At 45.9% G+C, this 27,993-nt stretch overlaps 1 long non-coding RNA gene across 2 annotated transcripts in view; it reads left to right on the top strand.

Annotated features, from left to right (window-relative positions):
* LOC138249774 (uncharacterized) overlaps positions 1-27,993 on the top strand; it is a 220,029-nt gene that overhangs the window by 179,544 nt on the left and 12,492 nt on the right. For both annotated transcript variants that reach the window (XR_011194841.1, XR_011194840.1), the window contains one exon: positions 7,390-7,408. This is a non-coding gene — a long non-coding RNA (uncharacterized lncRNA). The remainder of the gene's footprint in view (positions 1-7,389; positions 7,409-27,993) is intronic.

The following is a 27,993-nucleotide window of genomic DNA, read 5'->3' as shown; positions in this document are numbered from 1 at the left end:
CAGCTCAGGGCCGGTCAGGTGCAGAGGTCAAAGAGGTGCCCAAAACACATAGGCTTCAATGGAGAACAGGGGTGCCCCGGTTCCAGTCTGCTAGCAGGTAAGTACCCGCGTCCTCGAAGGGCAGACCAGGGGGGTTTTGTAGGGCAACGGGGGGGACACAAGCAGGCACAGAAAGTACACCCTCAGCAGCACAGGGGCAGCCGCGTGCAGAGTGCAAACAGGCATCGGGTTTTGATTTGAAAGCAATGGGGAAACCCGGGGTCTCTTCAACGATGGAGGCAGGCATAGGGGGGTGCTCCTGGGGGTAGCCACCACCTGGGCTAGACAGAGGGTCGCCTGGACATCGCTCCTGCACTGGAGTTCGGTTCCTACAGGTGCTAAGGGCTGCGGGTGCAGTGTTGGTTCCTGGCGTCGGGTCCCTTGTTATAGGCAGTCGCGGTCAGGGGGAGCCTCTGGATTTCCTCTGCAGGCGTCTCTGTGAGGGCTCAGGGGAGTCAACTCTGGCTACTCACGGGCTCACAGTTGCCGGGGAGTCCTCCCTGTAGTGTTAGTTTTCCGCAGTTCGAGCTGGGGGCGTCAGGTGCAGAGTAGAAAGTCTCACACTTCCGGTAGGAAACAAGAAGTCCTTAAAGTTGCTTCTTTGTTGCAAGAAGTTGCAGGATTTTGAACAGAGCCGCTGTTCACGGTAGCTTCTTGGTCCTTTGGATGCAGGGCAGTCCTCTGAGGCTTCAGGGGTCGCTGGTCCCTGTTGGATGCGTCGCTGTTGCAGTTTTCATCAAAGTAGGGAAACAGGCTGGTGGGGCTGGGACCAAATCAGTTGTCGTCTCCGTCTTCACTGCAGGGCTTCAGGTCAGCAGTCCTTCTTCTTCTTTAGGTTGCAGGAATCTATCTTCTTCGGTTCTGGGACCCCTAAATGCTGAATTTAGAGGTGTGTTTAGGTCTTGGAGGGCAGTAGCCAACGGCTACTGTCCTGGAGGGTGGCTACACCCTCTTTGTGCCTCCTCCCTGTGGGGAGGGGGGCACATCCCTAATCCTATTGGGGGATTCCTCCTTCCACAAGATGGAGGATTTCTAAAAGTAAGAGTCACCTCAGCTCAGGACACCATAGTGGCTGTCATGACTGGTGGGATACTCCTCCTTGTTTTTCTAATTATCTCCTCCAGCCTTGCCGCCAAAAGTGGGGGCAGTGGCCAGAGAGGCGGGCATCTCCACTAGCTGGAATGCCCTGTGGCGCTGTAACAAAGGGGGTGAGCCCTTGAGGCTCACCACCAAGTGTTACAGTTCCTCCAGGGGGAGGTGAGAAGCACCTCTACCCAGTACAGGCTTTGTTCCTGGCCAGAGAGTGACAAAGGCACTCTCCCCATGTGGGCAGCAACATGTCTGGTGTGTGGCAGGCTGGCAAAAACTAGTCAGCCCACACTGGAAGTCAGGTATGGTTTCAGGGGGCATCTCTAAGATGCCCTCTGGGTGCATTTTACAATAAATTGCACACTGGCATCAGTGTGCATTTGTTGTGCTGAGAGGTTTGATACCAAACCTCCCAGTTTTCAGTGTAGTCATTATGGTGCTGTGGAGTTCGTGTTTGACAAACTCCCAACCCATATACTGTTATGGCTACCCTGCACTTACAATGTCTAAGGTTTTGCTTAGACACTGTAGGAGCATAGTGCTCATGCACTTATGCCTTCACCTGTGGTATAGTGCACTCTGCCTTAGGGCTGTAAGGCCTGCTAGATTGGTGATTTACCTATTCCACAGGCAGTGTGAGGGTGTCATGGCACTCTGAGGGGACTTTTTCTCCCCACCAGCACACACAAGCTGTGAAGTAGTGTGCATGTGCTGAATGAGGGGTCTCTAGGGTGGCATAAGACATGCTGCAGCTCTTAGAGACCTTCCCTGGCATCAGGGCCCTTGGTACCAGGGGTACGTGTTACAAGGGACTTACCTGGGTGCCAGGGTTGTGCCAATTGTGGAGACAAAGGTACAGTTTAGGGAAATAACACTGTTGCTGGTGCCTGGTTAGCAGGGTCCCAGCACACTTTCAAGTCATAACTTAGCATCAACAAAGGCAAAATGTCAGAGGGTAACCATGCCAAGGACGCATTTCCTTACAATGATCATGACGATGGAGACGAGTGGAATCATGTAGATGTTGAGCAGCATGGGGCTCAGCAATGATCCTTTGAGGTACTCCACAGCTGATGTCTATGGTTTCTGATAGGTGTGGCAGGAGTCTGAACTTCTGTATTCTGCCTATCAGGAAGGAGTGTATCCATCAAAGAGCCTTGCCACATATACCTGCCGCATGGATTCTGGTTAGTGTGCGGTGAGACATTGTATCGAAGGCGGCAGAGAGATCAAGTAGGATGAGGGCTGCTTTATGTCCGTGGTCGAGGAGGGAGCGGATGTCATCTATTGCTGTGAGCAGGGAGGTTTCGGTACAGTGATTGGTTCTGAATCCTGATTGGGAGACGTCCAGGATGTTGTTGTCCTCGATGTGTTGGCAAAGCTGAGTGTTGATTGCTTTCTGGGCGACTTTAGCTGGGAAGGGTAGCAGTGAGATAGACTGGTAGTTCTTGAGGTCATTTGGGTCGGCTGTGTGCTTTTTCAGAAGTGTGTGAATCTCGGCGTGCTTCCAGTCTTCGGGGTAGGTTGCTGATACTAGGGAACAGTGCTGGCCATGCAAAGTTCCTGCGCGATCAAGGTGCTGGCCTTGTTGAAGATGTAGTGTGGGCAGGGGTTACTCGGGGCTCCTAAGTGGATACTGCTCATGATGGAGTGGGTATCCTGCATTGTGACGGGGGGTCCAGGAGTGCAGCAGTCCTAGGGGCTCGGCTGGTCCGGACAGGGGTATTGTTGATGGTCTGAAACTGTCGTAGAGATCTTCCAGGCTGGGTAGTATGGTGCATATAAAAGGTTCCTAATATAGAGCAAATAATAATGGAAAAACAATTCACCATTGGTGTGTACAGCTATGTTACACAAACATGTTCTGAGATTTCTCATAATGAAAATCTGCACACAGTAATATGCCAGTGATCTTATTGCAAATTCCCATTTTGTCCTTACTGCCCATAAATAAAATTACGCAGGTGCCAATGCCCAGCTTCCCTGGACTTACCTTGGACCAGTCCTTCAACCAGTCTATGCCTTTGTGGACCCAGCTCTTGGGGCCTCCTGCCTCTTGTCCCGCTTTCACTCTCACCCTTTTTCTCGTGTCTTTGTGCCTTCTGCCTTGTGATCTTTTTGCCTTTCACTTTCTTCTGCTTTTTACTCGTAACTCTCCTCACTTTGTGAATCTTTAATTCTTTTCACTTGTTGTCCCTTTGAATTTGTGGCTTTTTTGCTCTTTTCACCCTTAGCTCTTTTAAGCCTTTTCACTTTTCACTCTTCAGCGTCTCAGTCTTTGCTCTTTTGCCGCTCACTTTTTGCCCTTTTCACTTTTGTGCCTTTTTCACTTGTAGCCTTTTTGCCTTGTACCTCTTGACTTGTTTGCCTTATACCTTTCACCCTTTTGCTCTTTCACCCTTAGCTCTTTGCCATCTCTTGGAGCCTTCTTCCTGCACTCCATTTTTTACCTTTAATGGCATCAAAATAACCAAAACCACACCTGTCTTCTGGACCGATAAAACCATCATTCACTTCAAAATCAACATCTCTCACCGAACCAAGCCCACCATCATCATCCTGGCCAAACACAGCTGAAGCAGCATCTTGGAATCTAACTAGCCCCACACCCTGCACATCAACCAGCCCAACCCCACCAGAAATCTAAACAGTGAAATGAAACAGATCAATGAGTAAATCACAGAACATGATGCTTCCCTGGCACCCCACAAATACATAACCAAAAGATAACCTGGAAGCATGCTTGCTGTACACTGAGGAACTCCGATGAATCAAACAACACTGCTAACAACAGGAAAGATGATGGAAAACAAATGACAAAAAATTGACAAGGATGCTTACAAAGCAGCTGTCAGATGCTACCACGAGCAGATCAAAGAAACTAATAAAAAGGCTGTAGCGGGTCACAACGGCTGTAAGGAAATCATCACCTTTGTTAAAGACCTCACCACACCAGCTTCCACCACAAAGTGTATCGCCCCCTTGCAAGAACTATGCAATAGCCTTTTGAAAATTTTCATTAAGATCAAAGCCATCTACAACAATTTCGATCCTCAACCACACCCTTGCAGCCTCACCTCCAGCCTACCCACAAATGACCTTGGGAAAACGCTGACTACGTGGGAAACAATCACCACACAAGAGACAACCAGCATCATTAGGACCATCCACTTCGAGGCACTGACGGACCCCTGCCACATTACATCTACAACATGGGCTTCTCCCCAATCAGCAAAGTACTCACCTGCATCCTGACCATGTCCATCGCTACCGCAGTGTTGCTGGAGGCCTGGAAACATGCAGAGATCAACTCACTAAAAAAAGAAACCTCTGGCAGATCCCACCCAACTATCAAACTATAGACTATCTCCCTACTACCTTAGTCAGCCAAGGTCATGTAGACCGCCTTCAACAAGCACCCACTACCTCGAGGCACACCAACCCTGTGCAATCGGGCTTCAGACCCAAACACAGCACTGAGAGTGCTCTCACTGCCACAACTGACAACACTAGATGATTCTCAACCCAGGAGAAACAGCAGCCCTCATCCTGCTCAACCTTACCAGGCTTTGACATGGTCTCCCACTCCACGCTGATCAGAAGACTACATGAAATAGGCATCCAAGGACCTGTCCTCAACCGGATTTGCTCCTTTCTCATAGGAAGAACACAAAAGGTCAGCACGCTACCCTACAGGTCCAAAGCCAAGAACATCATCTGCGGAGTCCCCCATGGATCATCTCTCAGTCCAACCCTATTAAACATCTACATGACCCCACCAGTTGACCTAATCAGATCACAATGCATCAACATACTGTCCTAAAATGATGACACCCAACTGATACTCTCCCTGTCGGACAAGACCCCCCACAATAAAAACCACCTGGATGAAATCAAACTGCCTCAAGCAAAACCTGATGTGATGGTGATGTTCGGAAGAAAAACCTCTGCTTAGGACTCCACCTGTTGGCCTCAAGACTTTGATTTCACAACATGGCCCCTCTCTCTACGCAAGAAATGTAGGAATCATCCTAGACAACAAGCTTGACATGATAGCCTAAGTAAACACGTTAACCTTCACCTTTTTTTCACATCGTGAGAATGCTGAAAAAAATCTTCAAGCTCCTACCAAAGAAGAATAGAATAATTGTTACACAGGCCATGATAACCAGCTGACTTTTCTACGGCAATGCACTCTACACAGGAATCTTCAAGCAGCATCTGAGCAGGCTCTAAACAAACCAAAACCCCACCTCAAGACTCATCCACAACCTACCTCTTTGCACTCACACCACCCCACAACTCAAAGAGCTTTATCGGCTCACCGTACACAAACACACTCAATTAAAACTCCTCATACATACAGACAATGTATCACACAACACAGGCCCTGCCAACCTCAACAGCTGTGTACACTTCCAACAATGTCCCAGGCACCTCCACTCAGCCGGACTCTCATTATCACATGTAGCCCGCGCACACTTTCTCGTACTTCTCCTTGAAACATGGAACAACCTTCTACATGACATCAGAGCATCCTCATTGCTTCATGAAATCTGCAAGATGCTGGAGACTTGGCTCTTCAAAATCTCACCTGTGAGACAGCTGCATGACCACCTGCAACCTCAATACTTGTGAAGATATTGGAGCTTTTTGCTTTTAAAAGATCTTATAAGACTCAATTGGGAAAACATTCTCTCCCCTGGCCTTTCCCTTGGGGAGAAGTTCAATATCTGTTTCACAATTAATGATATGAGCGACATTACAATGAAGCAACTGTGTCATATAAACTGCTCTACCTCTTGAAGTCTTAGGTTTATTATTCCTAATAAATTTAGTGAAATTGTTTTAAAATGTCTCTAGTATGTGTGGTATACAGCCTGGTGTTTATTCACAATGCATTTAATACATGACTGCTTACTTCATTCCCTAATTTTATACACAATAATTTTGCAGTAAATTGCCCATATCCGATTTCTTTGACTTTATACACCAGATATAAAACTACCAGTTTCCTCCTTTGTCGTTTCTGCTTTGCCACATTTGCATCTCTAATTGCTACTGCATGTGTGATTTCATGTGACCTAAGGCTGGGTTTATAGTTTAGTTCCTCATGTTTTTTTTTCCTGTATGCAGAACAATTAATCAACAACAATTAATCAAAAAACCTCTCAGCGTATCCTTGAAAATCACATATAAAGGAGCAGAACCAATCTTAATCATAAAACATTTCTCTATATCTTTTCCATACAATTCTGAAAGCCTGAACCCATAAACATCTTTTGTTAGCTACATCATTCTTATTTCCTGCCAGTCTGATAATCAGTGGACTATGATTGGATGTATTCATCGAACCAGTCATTTGGGATCTGGGCAGCCATTTGTTTCATATGAACACCATATCTATAACACGAGCACTACCGATACATGGAAGTGTGATAAGTGTATACAAGCTGTGGACCCTCTAACACTCTCCATGAATCTATTACCCTGTGCACCGAATCAATGTAAGTAACATTAAGCTTACATAAAATGCAAACAACATTCTTCCACCACTGTAAGCTAAGCCTCCAGATGGAATTACAGTCAAATTAGACCATAAGCAGGGTCCAGGGGTGCCTGCATTCGTGCTAGGTAGCCAATTGTGCACCAGTGCAGAGGAAAGTACAGAGATGCGTTGTATTGCTGTAAATACGCTGCATCCTTGAACTTTCCTAATGACGAAGCTTGGTGTATCAAGTAGGCTTGCGCCACCATGCTGCGTCATATTTTTGTTAATAAGTGCCAGGATTTTCTGTGGTGCAATCCATGTGGCACTAATGGGGTATCCAGGTCTAGCAGGCAATAAGTCATCAGCATAAGTAAATAGGATGCATTGATGAAGGGAGGCATAGAAAGGTGAAATGGCTTGTTCAAGCATGCGTACATTTTTTGGGAAGCAGTGAGAGAATATTGTGGGGAGTGGACCATAAAATAGGATTGTGCCATAACAGAGCAATTAAGCAGGAATGTAGGCTACTAATTGCTTTCATTGTGGTCACTCAAATCATGATTGGGTGACAGTCCAGCCTCTAAGTTAAATACTGCCAAAGTCACTGTAGAGTTGTATTATGTCTTGTCTGAGAAGTTTTTCTCAATGTTCCAAGTCTTGGTTTGCACATCACTGTGTTATTATGTGCACAATTGTACTTTTGTAAGCAGAGAATTATTACTATATCAAATATAATGTTTGGTGCTAATAATTATATATATATTTTTCAGCTTTCGTCAGTAGAAGAAGGTAAGTGTTAACCCTGTTATTATTACAAAATGTTACAAATGTCTCACATTGCCAGATCCTTCATTCCCACCTCGTTTGAGCCCAGTAGTGACCGGAGTAAAATTGGTAGTCCTCAGATTACTTTAAATTACTGAATAATATACTTTTCACTTACAACACACCAATATGCTATGGAAGATGCACATGAAAACAACTGTATGAAACTGTGTTCTCACAGATAATTCATGGAGCAAAACAAAGGATCCAGAAAGGTGAGCTCTCTTTAGGTGCAAGACCAAATATTACAGCTTGATATCAATTGGATGAGGTAATTCTTTGAAACCTAGGCTGGTAAGGTGGTAAAAACCCTCCATGTACCACAGGGTGAACACAGAGAAGAGTGTTGTAGAGCAGAAACACCTTCAGTAGAGACCTGTATTCTATGGTGCAGATTCCACCCAGCTGGGATTCAGATTGCTGAGGATTGCAGCATTAAACACTTGTCTTGTCATTTGCCATAGGCCAACAGGTAAAGTGAAAATGACAGCACAGATGCTATGTGAATAATATGGAGGAAAGCTGCGGGTGGTGCACAAGAAGGCACACTTCAAATATCAAGATGTATTGCCTTATCCCCAAATATTTGGGACCACACCCTGAAGTCCCTATAAGACTCATAGAGAAACAGTGACCCCGTCAGTGATGAAGGAGAACTAACAGGTGTTTCTCACTTCTCCGTACTGAGTACGTAAGGTTATTAGGAGTCATACAAACCTCAGAGTCTCTCCTATTTGCAGGTAGTATATAGAGAGCCCCATCCTGAAAACTAGTGCACGCACTCGGTGGTTGGCACATTTCATGTGCAAATTACATGCATTGGTGTAACAAATTCTAATATTAGTTGAGTGGGGTAGGTACTCAATGCAAGGATTAATCATAATCCTTGTCAGGGTAAACCACTAAAATCACTAAATAATCCTGAGCTCAGCTCCCTGATAGCTGCAGCACAAAAAAGTTAGGCTCAGCTCAAAGGCAATGCGTAAAGTATTCAGGCAATACCAACACAGTAATAAAATCAAAGCACAACACAAGAAAACCCTGTAACAAATTTTTAAAAACAGAGAATATTTTAATAAATAAAGGGCAAATATCTAATAAAGGGAACCAGAATTATGATTTTTTTAAATTCAAATTAAAAATAGCAGCAAAAGGTATATAATACCAACCACATGTGTCTGGTTGAGTTTACCAGTTACTAGGCATGATTTGAGGCTGCCCATGATGGAGTAAAGGTCAGATACAGGGACTAGGCTTGACACGGTCAGAAGTTTTATCTTCTAAGTTCGTCTCTGAAATGGAAGTCAAAAATCCTCAGTGAGACAAGGTAGCAGACTGTCGCTGAGGACGAGTCCACAATGTAGGGTAGCTTTTGGACAAAGTCCCGTAGAACCTTAAGTTCAGAATGGGAGTAATTCAAATGTCGTGGCCAGAGCAGGTCCCTCACCAGCCGGATACTTTTGCTGCCTTCACCCACATTCTGACTTCGTCAGTTTTTTGGAACTCAGACCCTTCCAGCAGAGCAAGTTTACAGGCCGTATCTGTACAGGGCTCCACGAGGATAGAAACAGTTGTTGGGCATTCCAGCTGTAAATAATTTGCTGCTGCTGAAAAGCTCAGACCAGGAGCTACAGCAATCTTTGGCCCTGCAACACTGAACATACTTTGCATTGCCACTGTAGTGTACGGCTGAATGAGTGCTGCAGTCCACTAGTAGCATCTAAATTACATGCCCTGGGTACAATCTACTGGGGACTTATAGGTAAATTAAATATAGCAACCATGAGTAAACCAATGTACCCACCTTATATAGAGCAACTTGACATGCTGGCCCTGGGATGTCTCCAGAGCCAAGGTTTGTATGTATAAGGTTTCAGGAGATGATATGATATTTCACTTCAACACCGGCCAATGGCCCACATTCTTGGGGACTTCACTTGGAGTTAAAAACTCACTCCATCAGAGGCCAGCAGCAGAGTCTGGAACAGGTCCAATTGGCAGGAATTCTCTGGGCAGTTGCAGGGAAAGGTCTCTTGTATCTTGTATCCCATCTATCTTGAACATGAGTTCAATAACTTGACTCTTGGAGTCATTTCTTGGTGCTGGGCACAAAGGAGAGCAGATCGGATCCTTCAGGGCTCTTCACATGTCACATGCAGCAGCTTTATCCATCTTCTGATTCTTCCATAGGTCCAGTAGTGTTCTGAGGGGGGTGCTGTAAGTGCCACATTTATGGCTGAAATCGGCCTGTGGGTGGGACCACCTCCTGGCGGCTCCATAACCAATGGTGTAAAAGATCCCAGGGTGACCCTACTCATGTTTGCATTACTTATTGTGTGCCCTACTGCAAACATTCCCACAGTGCTCCTCTCTACCTAAATCCAAGATTGCAACCATTCCTCCTGTATGCCGAACTGTGTCCCTCCCCAAAGATGTAGCAATGAAAATGGGCAGCTCCTCTCGTGTGATCACTCTATACTTGTTTGTGGAGTTGCCCCTCCCCCACTGGCATTGGGCCAGCCTGACTAGGAGGACAAAGGAGGGGCAGCCCTAGTTGTTAACTGCATCTGGCTGTGACAAAGCAGGCAGAGTCTGTGAAGTTCAATCAATAATGTTTGTTTCAGGGATACACCCCTATACAAGACATAAGCATACATACAATACAGATAAAATACATAAAAACCTTGTATGTATATGTGTATATAGGAAATAACAAATAAGTGACCTTCAAAATTTAAAAACCAAGTGAAATTCATTGTATCAAGATTTTAAAATGTGAGCCTTAGCTGTTTCCTACGAAACCACGCATATAAAAACGTGATACGACCAAAAACTATAGGTGCACTTACATCTGACTGGAGCATTCTGGAAGGAATACAAAATGCAGAAAACCCATAATCAAGTGAAGTAATCTTATCCACTTCATTCTTGTGTGCTTATGAGGCAGGCAAAATAATGGAATATTGTCCATATTTTCCGTGGTATTACAGATCAATCAATTTCCAGTAGAAATACCACCAGGCTTACATGTGAAACTATTAATATACAGAGTTCCACATCTGAATTTGACAAACAAGGGCCTTGTCTGTTTTGGTATTCTATCATCCATGTGATGTTCTAAACAAGGGCTGGTTTAAGAGACAGATCTATCAATGAGGCTGTCACTTCTCAAGGAACTATGACAAAAGGCAGCCTTTACAGCCTCCTTTGTGGCTCTAGTAATAGTTGCTGTATCAGGCCATACAATATCCAGCCCGAAATCCTTTAACTGTAATTTTATATGGAGCAGCCACTGCAAGGTTAAAGCCTTATCTAGTGTCAGAATCTCTGGTTGGCCATGTCTATATGAGAATAATTCTGGTGTGGACCACAGTTTTATCTAGAGAAATTAATGGTTTGAGGACTGCTAATCCCCTGTCCTCCTAAGGCCCAGGTCAAAATAGAGTTGAAATGTGAGAGTACTTTGTGAACAATTAAGTAATAATTTAAAAAAATTAAGTCTCTTTCTGAGTCACATTTTTGGAATTAACCATTCTCCAGATTCCTGCACTGTACAGCACAGAAGACTGGGCTTTGGCTCTATAAAGCACCCTCTGTAGCACTATGAATTTCCCTGACTGCTGCCACTCAGTGGGTCAATAATGTACTACTCTTCTTAACCTGGGCTTTCCACCCAAACAGATTCTCCACGTTAGTCCCCAGGTATTCAAACTGGTTGAACCTATCAGGTAATAATCACCTAGCCTCATACCACCCCTGAAGGACTTAGGGTCATATATTTGGTTTTTGAAACATTATTTCCCAGGCTCCTAATATCACACAAATCGAATAATTTATTAAGAAGGTTTTTTAGGCCCATTAGGATGCCTGGTATTACCAAGGTATTATCAGCAACTAGGAGTGATAGAATGGGATTGTCTTCTAATTTGGGGCATCCTGGGCACAGATGTCCCAAAAGTCAATGGTGTCATTATTATATAGGGAAAATAATGTGAGAGTCAAAAATCACTCTTGTTGTACCCGACAGGCGATAGGAACATGATCACTAAGCCCTTCCTGTTTATTCAGCACACCAGCCCGTATTTTGCTTGATGATGTCTACTTAGCGAGCTAATAGATACAGTGGGATATTCATTGACTGTAAAGTATCCCTGAGTTTGTTTCTAGGAACAAGGTCAAATGCCACCTGTGAGCCTATAAATGCCACATAGAGGGGCTATGTATTCAAATTAAAATACTTCCAGCGAATAAGACCGAGCCAAAAGGCTTGATAAATAGTGCTGGTTTTCGCTCTAAAACCACCATTAATTGGTGATAAATCCAGTGTCTCACTCATCCATTCAAGAATCTTATCTAAGAGGTGTCTGAAAATGCTATTTGAAGATATGCCCCATTCCAGAAGTCAGAAAAACTTGTTGTCGTAACTATTCTTTTTGACAGCAAGTTTATGTAAGGACCCCATGCTTCCATCTTAGAGCAATAAAGGTCCCCCAGGGCTTTGCCTGGACTTGGTGCTTTTCCCAGTTGGACTGCCTTTAAATGACTCATGGTGTCAGTGAGAAAAGCGGAATATCACTGACAGAGGTCAATTTAGATGAATGGGGCCCTGAATCGATGTGTACTAATGTGCCTGCAACATTTTCTTTTGATTTTAAGTTAGTGAAGTCTTCAATCCTGACTTGAGGTTGGATGTAATGATTTGTAGGATTGTTCCCATTAAAAATACACCTTATACACCTTAGATAATATGCTTGAAGCAGTGTGATCTTTCCTTCTAAATGCTTCTAAGAGAGTCACCTAGTTTGCATCATCTCAGATTCTTTTACAGACATCAATCACACATTTATAGTTGGATCTTGCTTCTCTAATAGCAAGCTTCTTACAAGATTTAATTGCAAAAGTAAGTGGGGATAGGTGGGGTTTTGGCCTTCTGCAAATCAATTGTGTACAAAGTGATGGGCCTAACTAATGGTGAAGATGGTATTCTAACAGCCATTATATACCTTCAAAGGTATAATATAAGGATATATGTGTCTCAATAACTGAATTTCACATTGAGGGCAGTTGATGTAGGGAGCCTACAAGGTATTAAAAGGGTTATAAATTCAATTTCACTGACCTTGCAGAACTCTTCCTATAATGGTCCTCCCACAGCTTGCTACCAGGCTAGCTCAGACATATCTCCCAGAGCATCAATCTCTGGCCGTTTAGGTTCCATGGTGTCACCTCTTTTTCAGCAGGCACTGGATCCCTCAGAAGGTCATTTTCTTCTACCTCCTTCATTCCTACCGCAATTTCCTCTTATTTTTCATCACCATCTTGATCCTGTGGAGTAGACTGTAGCAGAGAGACTTCATCTCATGCTCTAAGGGCAATCTGGAAGTATTCCTTTTTGGACATTGTTGCCAAATTACGGCTCCTCTCGTTTCACAGCTTTTTCAGATCTGCCACGTTCAAGATTTCACTGGTGGTTGATCCACCTCAATTCAAAAAAGGGATTTCTATTTTGAACACAAATCAGTGAGTGGTACTGCAAAGCACACGTCTTGGGTCCCACTGCTGAAGACCAGTATAAGAAACTAAAGTATTAGTGAAAGGGGATACGCACCAACCTCAAGTAATATTCACAGTCCTTGTCAGGGTGAACCAGTAAAGTCACTAAATAAACCTGAGCTCAACCCCGTTGTGGCTATGGCACAAAGCAGACAGTCTTATCATGGAAGCAATGTGTAAAGTATGTAGGCACTATCAGCACAGTAATAATGACAAAAAACAGCACAAGAAAAACCCTTAACCAATGTGGAAAACTATAGACTATTGGAATACATATAAGGACAACAAAAGGACAAAAATCCAATAAATGGTACAGGAGAAATGTATTTTTCAACTTTAAAAATAGTGCCAAAAAAGCGTTAACTGCCAAATATGAATATCTGAAAGACAAAGCAAAAGCAATTGGGAAGACAATCATAGGAAAAAGATTAGTCATCACATCAAGGGTGAACACAAAATTCTAGCATGGTGTTCCTGGCAAGAGGATCTTCCTCTCTCCTCTAGTGTTTCCAAAAGAAACCAAATAGTGAAAAACAGATGACAGGGCACTCATGAATCAAAGCTCAATCTTTCATATATCTTTATAGTCCAAGGTTATCGTTTAGTGCAAATAGCCTCAAATTATCAGTCGGGCCGGGATTCGTGAGAAAAATCACTCCATTTAATCTTGAGATAAGAAGTCCATCAGAGCTAAAATAGCCGTCCTTGGAACCAATATCTTTATTACAACAACAGCCAACACGTGTTTCGTCCTATGAGATAATCACTCTCAAAGACTTCATCAGGGCTGTAAGAAATATAAACAATGACTACAATTAAAATATGCACTCATCCCACTGTAAGATTCAACCCCTGTCACCGTGATATTTGTGATGGCATGGCTATTAAAATTTGTGACTTTAGGTGACATGAAAATAACTCATAAAGCACACACAGAAGGCCACTATTACAAAAATATTGATCCATAACATGCATCAAAATGACTCCAAGATAACTTGAAATACCCAAAGGGGGGGTGACACGTGATCAAACGAGTGTCATGACATAAATGCGCATGTCCTCCAAATTTGTAAATGGTAAACCGTCCCAAGTAATCAAAAAAGAACTGAAAAGTGAAAAGTGAAAAGCATACCAAGTAATGCCAATTATACCCAGAGTGCCAAAAAAATACACTGCCTTAAAAAATGACCTGAAGTAATAACACTACATACCTTTCATAGAATTTCCAAAAAAGCTAGTAGAACCAACTCATCAAAATTAATCTGGGTATCTAGAATAAATAATAATGACCCACTATAAAACCGAATTAATTGTCAAAACCGAATATGAAAATCAATAAGTAATGATTAAGTTTAGAAAAAATTCTAAAGCCATAAGGCCCCACATACCCTTATTACTCCATAACAAAAGTTTGCTGAATACTGAAACACCGTAGCGTGTAAAGCAACTAGAATAAAGTAAATAAAGTGACGTTAAAAAAGTGAAATGCTGCAAGCTGAAAACGCTCAGATCCATAATACACAGCTTCTCGCTTGTTTAAGGCTAATAAAATTAATCAATATAAAAAAACAAACACTCACCTATCAATGAATAAATCACATAGGGCCTGATTCTGACCCTGGCGGCCGGTGTCCGCCAGGGTCACCGGCCACGGGAGCACCGCCGACAGACCGGCGGTGCTCCGAAGGGCATTCTGACCGCAGCGGTTCAGCCGCGGTCAGAAAGGGTAAACCGGCGGTCACCCGCCGGTTTACCGCTGCCCTTCTGAATCCTCCATGGCGGCGGAGCGCGCTCCGCCGCCATGGGGATTCAGACACCCCCTACCGCCATCCTGTTCATGGCGGGAAACCCGCCATGAACAGGATGGCGGTAGGGGGTGCCGCGGGGCCCCTGGGGGCCCCTGCAGTGCCCATGCCAATGGTATGGGCACTGCAGGGGCCCCCGTAAGAGGGCCCCGCAAAGTATTTCAGTGTCTGCTATGCAGACACTGAAATACGCGACGGGTGCCACTGCACCCGTCGCACCTTCCCACTACGCCGGCTCAATTCTGAGCCGGCGTCCTCGTGGGAAGGTTGATTTGCCCTGGGCTGACGGGCGGCCTTTTGGCGGCTGCCCGCCAGCCAAGGGGAAATCTCAGAATCACCGCAGCGGTCTTTCGACCGCGGTGCGGTGTTCTGACGGGGTTACTTTGGTAAGAATGACCCCCATAATCAGAGGGCCGCATTCATATCATCACGCAGTGCCTCTGTATCCCGTTAATTAAATCGAAAAAAACAAACACTCACCCATCAATGAATAAATCACATAATCAGAGGGCCGCGTTCATATCATCATGTGGTGCCTCTGTATCCCGTTAATTAAATCGAAACCGGCAGCCCGGGGGGAACTCTATTTAAAGCTTGCCTTGTTTGTCCCACATTTTATCATTCATTTTATTTTTACTTTACTGTATGTGAAATTTTAGTCTTTGTATACTACACTGATTCTGAGTTTCACGTCGATGCAGGTAGGAGATGTGCATGGCGTAAATGTAGCATGTCCTCTTTCTATTTACAATTTATGAGAAATTGTTTTGTTTTTTGTTGCCATCTTATTTCGGTTTCAGTGTTTTTCTATTAGTCTTAGCTGGGTATAAATTTTTAAGCACAGGATTGGTAGTTACGACTTTTTGTCTAGCTCGCGACTTGGGCATATGTTTATATTTAATCCTTTTAATTTTGATGCATGTTATGGATCAATATTTTTGTAATAGTGGCCTTCTGTGTGTGCTTTATGAGTTATTTTCATGTCACCTAAAGTCACAAATTTTAATAGCCATGCCATCACAAATATCACAGTGACAGGGGTTGAATCTTACAGTGGGATGAGTGCATATTTTAATTGTAGTCATTGTTTATATTTCTTACAGCCCTGATTAAGTCTTTGAGAGTGATTATCTTATAGGACGAAACACGTGTTGGCTGTTGTTGTAATAAAGATATTGGTTTCAAGGACGGCTATTTTAGTTCTGATGGACTTCTTATCTCAAGATTAAATGGAGTGATTTTTCTCACGAATCCCGGTCCGACTGATAATTTGAGGCTATTTGCACTAAACGATAAGCTTGGACTATAAACATATATGAAAGATTGAGCTTTGATTCATGAGTGCCCCGACATCTGTTTTTCAAATATGAATATCTAGTTGGTCTTGACTGATACCTCGCCTCATTTTGTTGCCAACCACGATGTAGCACGGACCAGAATAGGCTGTTGTGTTATTTCAAAATGTGATAAAATACATAAAAAAAGAATAGACATTTTTCTTTGTGACTTGATTTATATCTTGGTGGTATGTATACTTCATAGCAACAGCAACAGAATATACATAGCAGCAACACTTTGATCTGCCCCCCAGACTAATTAGTGGTCAGACCTAAGGTTTAATCACAATGGCGATTACTCTCTGCTGTGATTAAACCCCTCTCATGGCCTTGTGGAGTAAAGGGCCATCAGAGGCAGACCTCTAATTTCACCCACATAACTAAGATGTCAAAATTAGAAGTCAGTTTTCAGAAACCCTGGTGGTAAGGAGCAGTGAAAACTGTTTAATGCTCCTCTTGCCTGTGGAAAAGCTAAGTACGGCAGCTACAGTAATCTTGGGCCATGCAACAATGAACATACTTTGTAGTGCCACTGTACTGTATGGCAGAATGAGTGCTGAATTCCATCCACCAGTAGCATTTAAATTACATGTCCTTTGTACACTTGGTTCAATCTTCTAGGGACCTATAGGTATATTAAATATGCCAATCAGGAATAAACCAATTCCTCATGTTTAAAGGGGGGCACAAGCACATTACTAATATTTGCAGAAGTAAAGTGTGCAGAGTTCTATTTCCAACAAACACATTAAAAGCAAAGAATTGGGGCTGCACCACGCAAAAAGATGGTCCTTTCCAAAAATTACGATGACTGTTAAATTTACCAACAACTCAACAGTTGTTATGCATAGTAGAGCAAACGGTTGAAAATGACTCAGTCATATTTGATTTTACATCTCTGTCCTATGAGTTTAAAAATGTACCTAAATTGTAACCAGCCATTAAACAGCATGGTTATATTAGTCCTCCAAAATATGTAATGTATGTAATGTAATGCATCCCCACTTACCTTGTTATGCAATCAAAAATAAAGGCAAAACTCTTTCAGCATTACCTGGTGCAACTGTGCCATGTCTATCACCTGTATCATTTATAATTTCCATATGCATGGTGTGCAATGGAGTGAGGACAGGTTGGCTCATCTCCTGTATTACTGCATTGCTTCTTCAGAACATCCGTGGAAACTCACTGCTACGTTTCTTCCTTCTGTTTGCAAAAAAGACCACATTAGGTCATCGTCCATTGTGGCTAAATTTAAATTATAATTTTCATTGGCACTGGATGCACCGGAGAATGAAAATGTTACTTCTCGGCTTTAGTAGCATAAACTTAGAAAAACTGTGGCAATCCAAGCACAGATGTATTAGCTAACGGTAAGCCTGCTTTCTAGGCCCTGCATTTGTACCACATACTGCATTAATTTTAAATGTACAAACAGTAGAAATGCTAAAAGAGGACTAGGGCTGTATTATATTTAACTTACATCAATCAGTCAGGCACTTGTAAAGCATGGCTTATCCCCCATGGGGTCTCAAGGAGCTGTTGTGGGCGTGTTGATCACTCAAAGAGCCAGGTCTTGAGATCCTTCCTGAACTGCTTCAGTGAGGTGGCCTGCCTGATGTTTAGAGGGAGTGTGTTCCATGTCCAGGCTGCGAGGTAAGAGAAGGATCTGCCCCCGGCTGTTCTCGTCGTGATTCTGGGGATGGCAGCGAGGGCGAGTTGCGAGGATCGGAGTTGCCTGCCGAGGGTGTAGAAGGTCAGGCAGTGGTTGAGATAGTCCGGTCCAATGTTGTGAAGCTCCTTGTATAGATGTGTGTCAGTAGCTTGAAAGTGATGCGTTTGTCGACTGGGAGCCAGTGACAGTCTCTAAGGTTGGCAGTTATATGGCTGCGGCAGGGCATATCCAGGATAAGTCTGGCTGCTGCGTTCTGGATTCTCCGTGGTCTTGCTATTTGTTTCTTTGTGATGCCAACATAGAGTGCATTGCTGCAGTCCAGTTTGCCGCTGACAAGAGCGTGAGTGACAGTCTTTCTTGTCTCCATGGGGATCCACTTCTAAATCTTCCCAAGGAGACGCAGAGTGTGGAAGCATGACGATGAGACGGAGATGACTTGGTGAGTCATGGAAAGTGTGGAGTCCAGGATGATGACCAGGTTGCGTGTGCGGTTGGTGAGGGGGGGCATTTCATAAGGCAGTAGGCCACCAGGAGCCATTCCAGGCAGAGGGGATGGGTCTGAGTACGAGTGCTGAAATACCTTTTTTGCTGGGTTATCCCCAAACCTTTTGCCTTCTTCCTCCTATTTTTTGCAGATCTGTTTTGCTGGTGATCAGTGCTAAAGTGCAAGTGCTCCCTGTGTAAATTGTTTTGGTGATTGGTTTAACCATGATTGGCGTATTTGATTTACTAGTAAGTCGCTAGTAAAGTGCACTATGTGTGCCCAGGGCCTGTAAATCGGATGCTACTAGTGGGCCTGTAGCTATGATTGCGCCACCAACATGAGTAACCCTGGAAACATGTCTCTGAGCTGCCAATGCAGTGTCTGTGTGTGTAGTTTTGCACTGCTTGCTAGGCCCAAACCTTCCCTTTTACTACATAATAGTCACCCCTAAGGTGGTCCCTAGGTAGTCGCATGGGCTGGGTGCAGTGCATGTAAAAGGTAGGACATATACTGCTGTGATTTACTTGTCCTGATAGTGAAATACTGCCAAATTAGTTATTCACTATTGCAAGACCTATCCCTCACATAGATTAACATTGGGACTGCCTTTAAATATCTTTTAAGTGCAGTTTCCCACTGGGAGAAAATAAAGAGTTGGAGTTTGGGGTCTCTGAACACATCATTTAAAAATACATCTTTTGGTAGAGTTGGTTTTTAGATTGTGTTAGAAATGGGGTCTTTGGTTGGCAGTCAGGTTGCCCTCTGTCCAAGCAAGGACCCTCACTCCAGTCAGGGTAAGTCACACACAATCCAAATTATCCTGTGACCATCCTCTGGTAGCTTGGCACTGAGCAGTCAGGCTTAACTTAGAAGGCAATGTGTAAAGTATTTGTACAATAAATCATACAATAACACCATATTGCACCACACAAATACACCACACAGTGTTTAGAAAGATATAGAATATTTATCTGGATATTTGCAGGTCAAAAATAATCAAAGATGCAATAAGAAAATGTAACGGTATCCCTGAAAAGTGATAAAAAGTGTCTTAAGTCTTTTAAAAGCAAACAAAGTCTCTTTCACGCACAAAGTACCTGGTTTGAGTGAAAAATCTCCGCAAAGGGCCGCAGAGGAGGAGAAGCGGGGAAACAAAGGAGTGTGCGTCGATTTCTCGGGCCGCACACAGTCGATGCGTCATTTAGTTTCCACGCAGGGACGGCTAGGCGTCGGTTTCCGGCGCTCGGTCGTGGATCCTATTCGGGTTGCGGAGTTGGCAGACGCCCCAGGGTCTGTACGTGGAATCCTGGGCTTGTGACAAGCTCTGCGTCATTCCGGTGGGCAGTGCGGGGAAATGTCTCCCTCAAGGCAGGCACTGCGTCGATTTCCCCTCTGGGAGTCAGGCGGCGTCGTCCCAGGTCGGCTGCGCGTCGATCTGGTGGGCCGTGCGTCGAAGTTCCGGTCTCACCGCAGGCACACGTCAATCTTTTCCTTGCGAAGTCGAGCGTCGTCGTCCCGGTTCGGCGTGCGGTGAAGTTTTCACCACGGAACAGGCTGTGGGTCTAATTTTCGCCGCACAAGGAGTCCAGTTGCAAGAGAGAAGTCTTTTTGGTCCTGAGACTTCAGGGAACAGGAGGCAAGCTCTATCCAAACCCTTGGAGAGCACTTCTTCACCACAGCCAGGGAACAGCAAGGCAGCTGGGCAACAGCAAGGCAGCAGTCCTTCACAGAAAGCAGTCAGGTGAGTCCTTTGGGCAGCCAGGCAGTTCTTCTTGGCAGGATGCCGGTTCTGGTTACAAGTTTCTCCTCCAGGAAGTGTTTGAGGTGGTAGGGCAGAGGCCCTGTTTTTATACCCAAATGTGCCTTTGAAGTGAGGACGACTTCAAAGAGTGGCTTAGAAGTGCACCAGGTCTCCTTTCAGTTCAATCCTGTCTGCCAGGGTCCCAGTAGGGGGTGTGGCAGTCCTTTGTGTGAGAGCAGGCCCTCCACCCTCCCAGCCCAGGAAGACCCATTCAAAATGCAGATGTAAGCAAGTGAGGCTGTGTATCCTGTGTTTGGGGTGTGTCTGAGTGAATGCACAAGGAACTGTCAACTAAACCCAGCCAGACGTGGATTGTAAGGCACAGAAAGATTTAGTGAATACACAAGGAGCTGTCAACTAAACCCAGCCAGACGTCGATTGTAAGGCACAGAAAGATTTAAGTGCAGAGAAATGCTCACTTTCTAAAAGTGGCATTTCTAAAATGTAATATTAAATCCAACTCCACCAGTCAGCAGGATTTTTTATTACCATTCTGGCCATACTAAATATGACCTTCCTACTCCTTTCAGATCAGCAGCTACCACTCCAACAATGTATGAGGGCAGCCCCAATGTTAGCCTATGAAGGGAGCAGGCCTCACAGTAGTGTAAAAACGGATTTAGGAGCTTTACACTATCAGGACATGTAAACTACACAGGTACATGTCCTGCTTTTTACCCACACAGAACCCTGCCCTAGGGGTTACCTAGGGCACACTTTAGGGGTGACTTATGTGTAGAAAAAGGGGAGTTTTAGGCTTGCCAAGTGCTTTTAAATGCTAAGTCGAATTGGCAGTGAAACTGCCACACACAGGCCTTGCAATGGCAGGCCTGAGATAATGTTAAGGGGCTACTTAAGTGGGTGGCACAACCAGTGCTTCAGGCCCACTAGTAGCATTTAATCTACTGGCCCTGGGCACATACAGTGCATAGTACTAGGGACTTATAAGTAAACTAAATAGTCCAATTGGGTATGATCCAATGTTACCATGTTTAAAGGGAGAGATCATATGCACTTTAGCACTGGTTAGCAGTGGTAAAGTGCGCAGAGTCCTAAAGCCAGCAAAAATGAGGTCAGAAAAAGAGAAGGAGGAAGGCAAAAAGTCTGGGGATAACCCTGCAGAAGGGCCATTTCCAACATATCCCCCTTCCAGCCTAAAGCCAGGGTAGACTAATCAACACTCTGATGGACTTCCCTGCTTAAGGCGATAGAACATGGACAATGGACCACTACTGCAGGGGCACTTGCCAGTTCTGCGCCTTTCTGAACTCCGTGAGGCTTCTTTGTCTATACTCTCTGGGGCCACTGAACTGGCCCATGGGGAACCCTTCTCATCACCTGAGGACCCCATCTGTGAAGCTCCTAACTTTAACATGCTCACAGATGCATCCCAGTATGCAGACAGTACCACCATGGCTGACAAAGTGATGTGGCCCGTTCCATTCCTTGGGTCTGACTTCTGTCCCCAACAAAGGGGAAACTCTGCCCATAAGGACAGAAATCAACAGACGCCACTGACAGCTGTCAGTGTTATGAGCCAGGCCCCAGACCATCCACTGCTAAATGGAGACCCTGAGGGGGCCGTTGGATGAGCTTCTCCTCCAGCTGGGAGTCTGGTAGGGAGCTCCCAAGGGGCTCCTGAAGCATCCCAGAATGGGGGCAGTAGCCCCAAGGGTCTTGCACCCCTTCTCCATTCTCACCAGTTCAGGGGTGGGTCCCTGATACTGGTCACTCAGCCCAGGTTCTGTACCCTGAGGCTGAACAGAGGACAAGGGTGAGTTCTTCCTCACTGTGCCTCCACATCTGGGCACACATACCCTCCTCTGGGGAGTTGTACTGGCAGGCATCTGAACTGTCAGGGCACCTCTAGGGGTCAACCCAATCAGTTTTCCTGACACTACGGGAAAATCATTCCCCAGAATTCAGTCAATGGGCAGCTGGGGACTAACTATGACCCTCCACTGGGTCATCTCCCCACCCCACTCTAGGGACACCAGGGCCATGAGGCGGACAAAATCCTCCCCAGTGGCTGGAGTCACTCTACACACCTGTCCTGTGTACTGCTCTGGTGACACTAGTCTCTCCACCATCATGGTAAGACTAGCCCCTGTGACTGGGACCCCATTCACTCCCACCTGGTCGAAGTGACGACTCCCACCCTCAGGGATCACCAGTTTACCCTCTGAGTCCACCTCCCAACTAAAGGAGATGAAGGCATGGTCTACGACCTGCCCCTGTGGACTACTTTCCCCTAAGGCCACATGGGCCACCCCTGTAGAGGTCCCAATACTGGGTGATTTCCTTGGACAGACAAGTGTCCTGTGTCCTAGCTGGGAGCACTCAAAGCAGCGGGGTTGGGAATAGGATGCTTTGTGCCACTGCCCCCCAGAACCACCACCCTGTTTCTAAAATGGGGCCTGGGAGCCCTTTCCTCCCCCCCTCACTCTGGGACTTGTCTGGGTCATCTTTAACCTCCCCCGCACTCTGTTGGGGGGAACGGAACCATCCTTCCTGGGGTCACTCCCAGGTACCTTTTTGGACACTCTGGTACTAACCCAGAGGTCCGCCTCCTCAGCAAGTTTCCTGGGGTCAGTCAGCTTACTATCTACCAAGTGCTGGTGCAACTCTGTAAAAGTAATATTGAGTATATGCTCTCTCAGAATCAAGTCATATAACCCTTTATAGCCATCTACTTTGCTGCCCCGTACCCATCCATTCAGTGCCTTACTGGAAAAGTCAAAGAATTCTACCCATGTTTGTGTGGACTGTTTGGTGCTGTCCCAGAACCTCTGACGGTATCTCTCAGGGGTCAGCCCAAACTTGGCAAGTAAAATGGCTTTCTGAAGTGGGTATGTGTTTTGATCCCTTGTATCCAGTGTGAGAAGTGTATCCCTCCCAGTGCTGGCAGATAACTCCACATAGCTGTACGCCATTGCCCTTCAGGAACCTCATGAGCCCTTAGTGCAACTTCATAAGCAGCTAGCCAGTTATCCATGTCATCTCCCACCACAAAACTGGACACCACATTTTTGGGTATACAAACCTTCTTTTCTCCAGCAGGTCCTGCTTGTATGCTGCCACCATTACTGCTGGACTCAGACTGTCTTGCCTTGATCTCCAGCTCCTTGAGACTCAGTTCATGAGCCAACAATAGTTTCTTCTCAGCCAAGACTCTCTCAGCTGCAGTTTCAGCTCTTTCAGCTTCAATCGGTTTGGCTGCTCTTTCAGCCTCAGCTTGCTTGGCTCCTCTTTCTGCTCTCCTTTCCTCCTGTTGAGCCTCAATTTTTAGCCTTGCCATTTACAACTGAAACTCTCTCTCCTCGCTCCATTCCTCTGTGGTCAGGCTTTGATCAGAGACACTGCTCCCTGGTTTTGCAGGGGGCACAGTTGCACTGGTAACATCCACTGTTTTAAAAAAATCCTCTGGGGAGCCATCTTCTGGCTCCTCCTCCTCAGCACCCTCCTCTGAATGGGCTTCTGCCCAGGCCCTCAGCGCCTTTTGAAAGTCCTCCTTTCTGGAGGCACCTTGGGTGGGTACTCCCATATCCCTGCAGAATCCTTTCAGCTGTTTGACAGTGTATGTCTCCAGCAGGGCTAGGTCAAACTCTCCTGCTTGAGACCCAGCCTGAGACATGTTGAGTGAGGATTTTGGTCCAAAAATTTACAGGAAAAACGTAATTGCAGAAAAAATAAAAATCAAGTTGACCTTCAACTGTGGGTAGGTAGTGAAATACTTAGTGTAAGGTAATGGCTCCCTGTTGCAGTTACCCCCCACTTCTTGCCTGATACTGATGCTGACTTTACTGAGAAATGTGCTGGGACCCTGCTAACCAGGCCCCAGCACCAGTGTTCTTTCACCTAAAATGTACCATTGTTTCCACAATTGGCACACCCCTGGCACACAGATAAGTCCCCTGTAAAAGGTACCAGTGGTACAAAGCGCCCTGTGACCACAAAATACTGCCTGCGGCATATGTTAGTCACCCCTCTAGCAGGCCTTACAGCCCTAAGGCAGGGTGTACTATACCACAGGTGAAGGCATAGCTGCATGAGCAATATGCCCCTACATTGTCTAAGTCTATTCTTAGACATTGTAAGTACAGTTGTGGCCATATTACGTATATGGTCTGGGAGTTTGTCAAAAACGAACTCCACAGCTCCATAATGGCTACACTGAATACTGGGAATTTTGGTATCAAACTTCTCAGAATAATAAATCCACACTGATGCCAGTGTTGGATTTATTAAAAAATGCACACAGAGAGCATCTTAGAGATGCCCCCTGTATTTTACCCAATTGTTCAGTGCAGGACTGACTGGTCTGTGCCAGCCTGCTGCTGAGAGACGAGTTTCTGACCCCATGTGGTGAGGGCCTTTGTGCTCTCTGAGGACAGAAACAAAAGCCTGCTCTGGGTGGAGGTGCTTCACACCTCCCACTGCATACACTGTAACACCTAGCATTGAGCCTCAAAGGCCGATGCTTCATGTTACAATGCCCCAGGGCACTCCAGCTAGTGGAGATGCCCGCCCCCTGGACACAGCCCCCACTTTTGGCAGCAAGTCCATGGGAGATAATGAGAAAAACAAAGAGGAGTCACCCACCAGTCAGGACAGCCCCTAAGGTGTCCTGAGCTGAGGTGACCCCTGCCTTTAGAAATCCTCCATCTTGATTTTGGAGGAATCCCCCAAAAGGAATAGGGATGTGCCCCCTCCCATCAGGGAGGGGGCTCAAAGAGGGTGTAGCCACCCTCAAGGACAGTAGCCATTGGCTACTGCCCTCCCAGACCTAAACACACCCCTAAATTCAGTATTTAGGGGCTCCCCAGAACCTAGGAAACTAGATTCCTGCACCCTGAAGACGAAGAAGGACTGCTGACCTGAAGCCGTGCAGAAAAGACGGAGACACCAACTGCTTTGGCCCCAGCCTTACCGGCCTGTCTCCCCACTTCGAGGAAAACTGCAACAGCGACGCGTCCCCCAGGGTCCATCCACCTCTGAAGCCTCAGAGGACTACTCTGCATCTAAAAGGACCAAGAACTCCAGAGGACAGCTGCCCTGTTCCAAAGAAACTGCAACTTTGCAACAAAGAAGCAACTTTTAAAGACCACTCGTTTCCCGCCAGAAGCGTGAGACTTTCCACTCTGCACCCGACGCCCCCGGCTCGACCTGCGGAAAACCAACACTACAGGGAGGACTCCCCGACGACTGCGACCCTGTGAGTAGCCAGAGTTGACCCCCTTGAGATCCCTCAGCGACACCTGCAGAGGGAATCCCGAGGCTTCCCCTGACCGCGACTGCCTGCTTCCAAGAACCCGACGCCAGGGAAACACACTCCACCCGCAGCCCCCAGGACCTGAAGGATCCGACCTCCAGTGCAGGAGCGACCCCCAGGTGGCCCTCTCCCTTGCCCAGGTGGTGTCTACCCCGAGGAACCCCCTACCACCCCCCCCCCCAACCCCCCCCCCTTCCTCCCCTGCCTGCCTGCATCGCTGAGGAGGTCTCCCATTGAAACCTATTGCAAACCCGACGCCTGTTTGTACTCTGCACCCGACCGCCCCTGTGCCGCTGAGGGTGTACTTTTGTTCTGACTTGTGTCCCCCCCCGGTGCCCCTACAAAACCCCCTGGTCTGCCCTCCGAAGTCGCTGGTACTTACCTGCTGGCAGACTGGAACCGGGGCACCCCCTTCTCCATTGAAGCCTATGCGTTTTGGGCACCACTTTGTCCTCTGCACCTGACGGGCCCTGAGCTGCTGGTGTGGTAACTTTGGGGTTGCTTTGAACCCCCAACGGTGGGCTAACTTGGACCCAAACTTGAACCCCGTAGGTGATTTACTTACCTGCAAAAACTAACAAATACTTACCTCCGCCAGGAACTGTTGAATTTTGCACTGTCTAGTTTTAAAATAGCTTATTGCCATTTTTGCCAAAACTGTACATGTTATTGTATTGATTCAAAGTTCCTAAGATACCTGAGTGAAATACCTTTCATTTAAAGTACTGTGTGTAAATCTTGAACCTGTGGTTCTTAAAATAAACTAAGAGAATATATTTTTCTATACAAAAACCTATTGGCCTGATATTGTCTTTTAGTGTGAGTTCCTCATTTATTGCCTGTGTGTATGTACAACAAATGCTTAACACTACCCTCTGATAAGCCTACTTCTCGACCACACTACCACAAAATAGAGCATTGGAATGATCTCTTTTTGCCACTATCTTACCTCTAAGGGGAACCCTTGGACTCTGTGCATGCTATTTCTTACTTTGAAATAGTACATACAGAGCCAACTTCCTACACTTAGCTACTGTATGTCACTGCACAAATACAAGTCCTATCCTCACCGCTGATCACCAATATTAGAAATGGGGTCTTTGGTTGGCAGTCAAGTTGCCCTCTGTCCAAGCAAGGACCCTCACTCTAGTCAGGGTAAGTCACACACAATCGAAATGATCCTGTGCCCACCCTCTGGTAACTTGGCACTGAGCAGTCAGGCTTAACTTAGAAGGCAATGTGTAAAGTATTTGTGCAAAAAATCATACAATAACACCATATAGCAGCACAAAAATACACCACACAGTGTTTAGAAAAATATATAGGGGGTCATTACAACATTGGTGGTAAAAGCCACTTACCGCCGTGCAGAAGACCGCTAACACACCGCCGCGGCAGCGGAATTCTGCCACAGCTATTATGACCCACAACTTGAAATCCTACAAAATTCAGACACCCACACAAGTCAGCCACACCAAAGGTCAGTGATAAACTGGCAAAAAGAAATCCTTCACCGTCACGTCAACAGAAATACGCCCACGCTATCACGACCCACGAATCCACGCGGCGGTCTTTCAACCGCAGTATTCCATTGGCGGTACACACCGCCGCGCTCAAAGTACACACACTTCTACAAAACACCGCCATATTGGACTATTCGAAATACACACACCCAATACAATATAAAACACACATCCACATCACCCACAAAACCCTATGACCACTATTACAGAGAGAAGGCCAGTGAGAGACACCACCATCCACAAACTACCAGCCACAGGCACACAACACCATCACCTACACAACTTCCACGCACAAAACTCCACACCCCACTACATATCACCACACTTATCACCACACACACCACCCCACACATCAACTACACCACCCCATGGCACGGCAAAGACACCCCAGGTTCTCGGAGGAGGAGCTCAGGGTCATGGTGGAGGAAATTGTCCGGGTAGAGCCACAGCTATTTGGAGCACAGGTGCAGCACACCTCAATTGCTAAGAAGATGGAGCTATGGAGAATAGTCAACAGGGTCAACGCAGTGGGACAACACCCAAGAAATCGGGAAGACATCAGGAAGAGGTAGAACGACCTACAGGGAAGTTGAGTTCCGTGGTCTCAAGACACCACCAGGCGGTTCAGCAGACTGCCAGTGGACCCCCACCTCCTCACCCACAACTAACAACATGGGAGGAGCAGGTCTTGACGATTCTGCATCCTGAGGGCCTCGTAGGATTCGGTGGAGGAATGGACTCAGGTAAGTCAAAGTTTACTCTTACATCCCCCACCCTACCTGCATGCTATCACATACCCCCACCCTCGCCCCCACCCCTATCACTCCAACTCCTCACAAATGTACCAATATCACAAGCCACACATCCCACGAAGCCCTGCAGTCAACAACAACGCATGGACACCCATCACCAATGCATGCCCACTGCACATACCCAAACACCCCCCTAAACCCCCATCACACAAGCCCCCACACAGGAATGCAAGCACTGGGGTACACGGTCACCCACCCATTGCACACCATGACACACACAGATGCAATAATCATGCTTTTACACCCCTGCAGGACCACCAGACAGGAGGGTCCAGACATCTCCACCC

This window comes from Pleurodeles waltl, chromosome 8, assembly GCF_031143425.1.
Source record: "Pleurodeles waltl isolate 20211129_DDA chromosome 8, aPleWal1.hap1.20221129, whole genome shotgun sequence".
In the NCBI taxonomy this organism is placed as follows: domain Eukaryota; kingdom Metazoa; phylum Chordata; class Amphibia; order Caudata; family Salamandridae; genus Pleurodeles; species Pleurodeles waltl.
The sequence above is the reverse complement of the archived record's forward strand: the minus strand, read 5'-3'. Positions and strand labels throughout refer to the sequence as shown.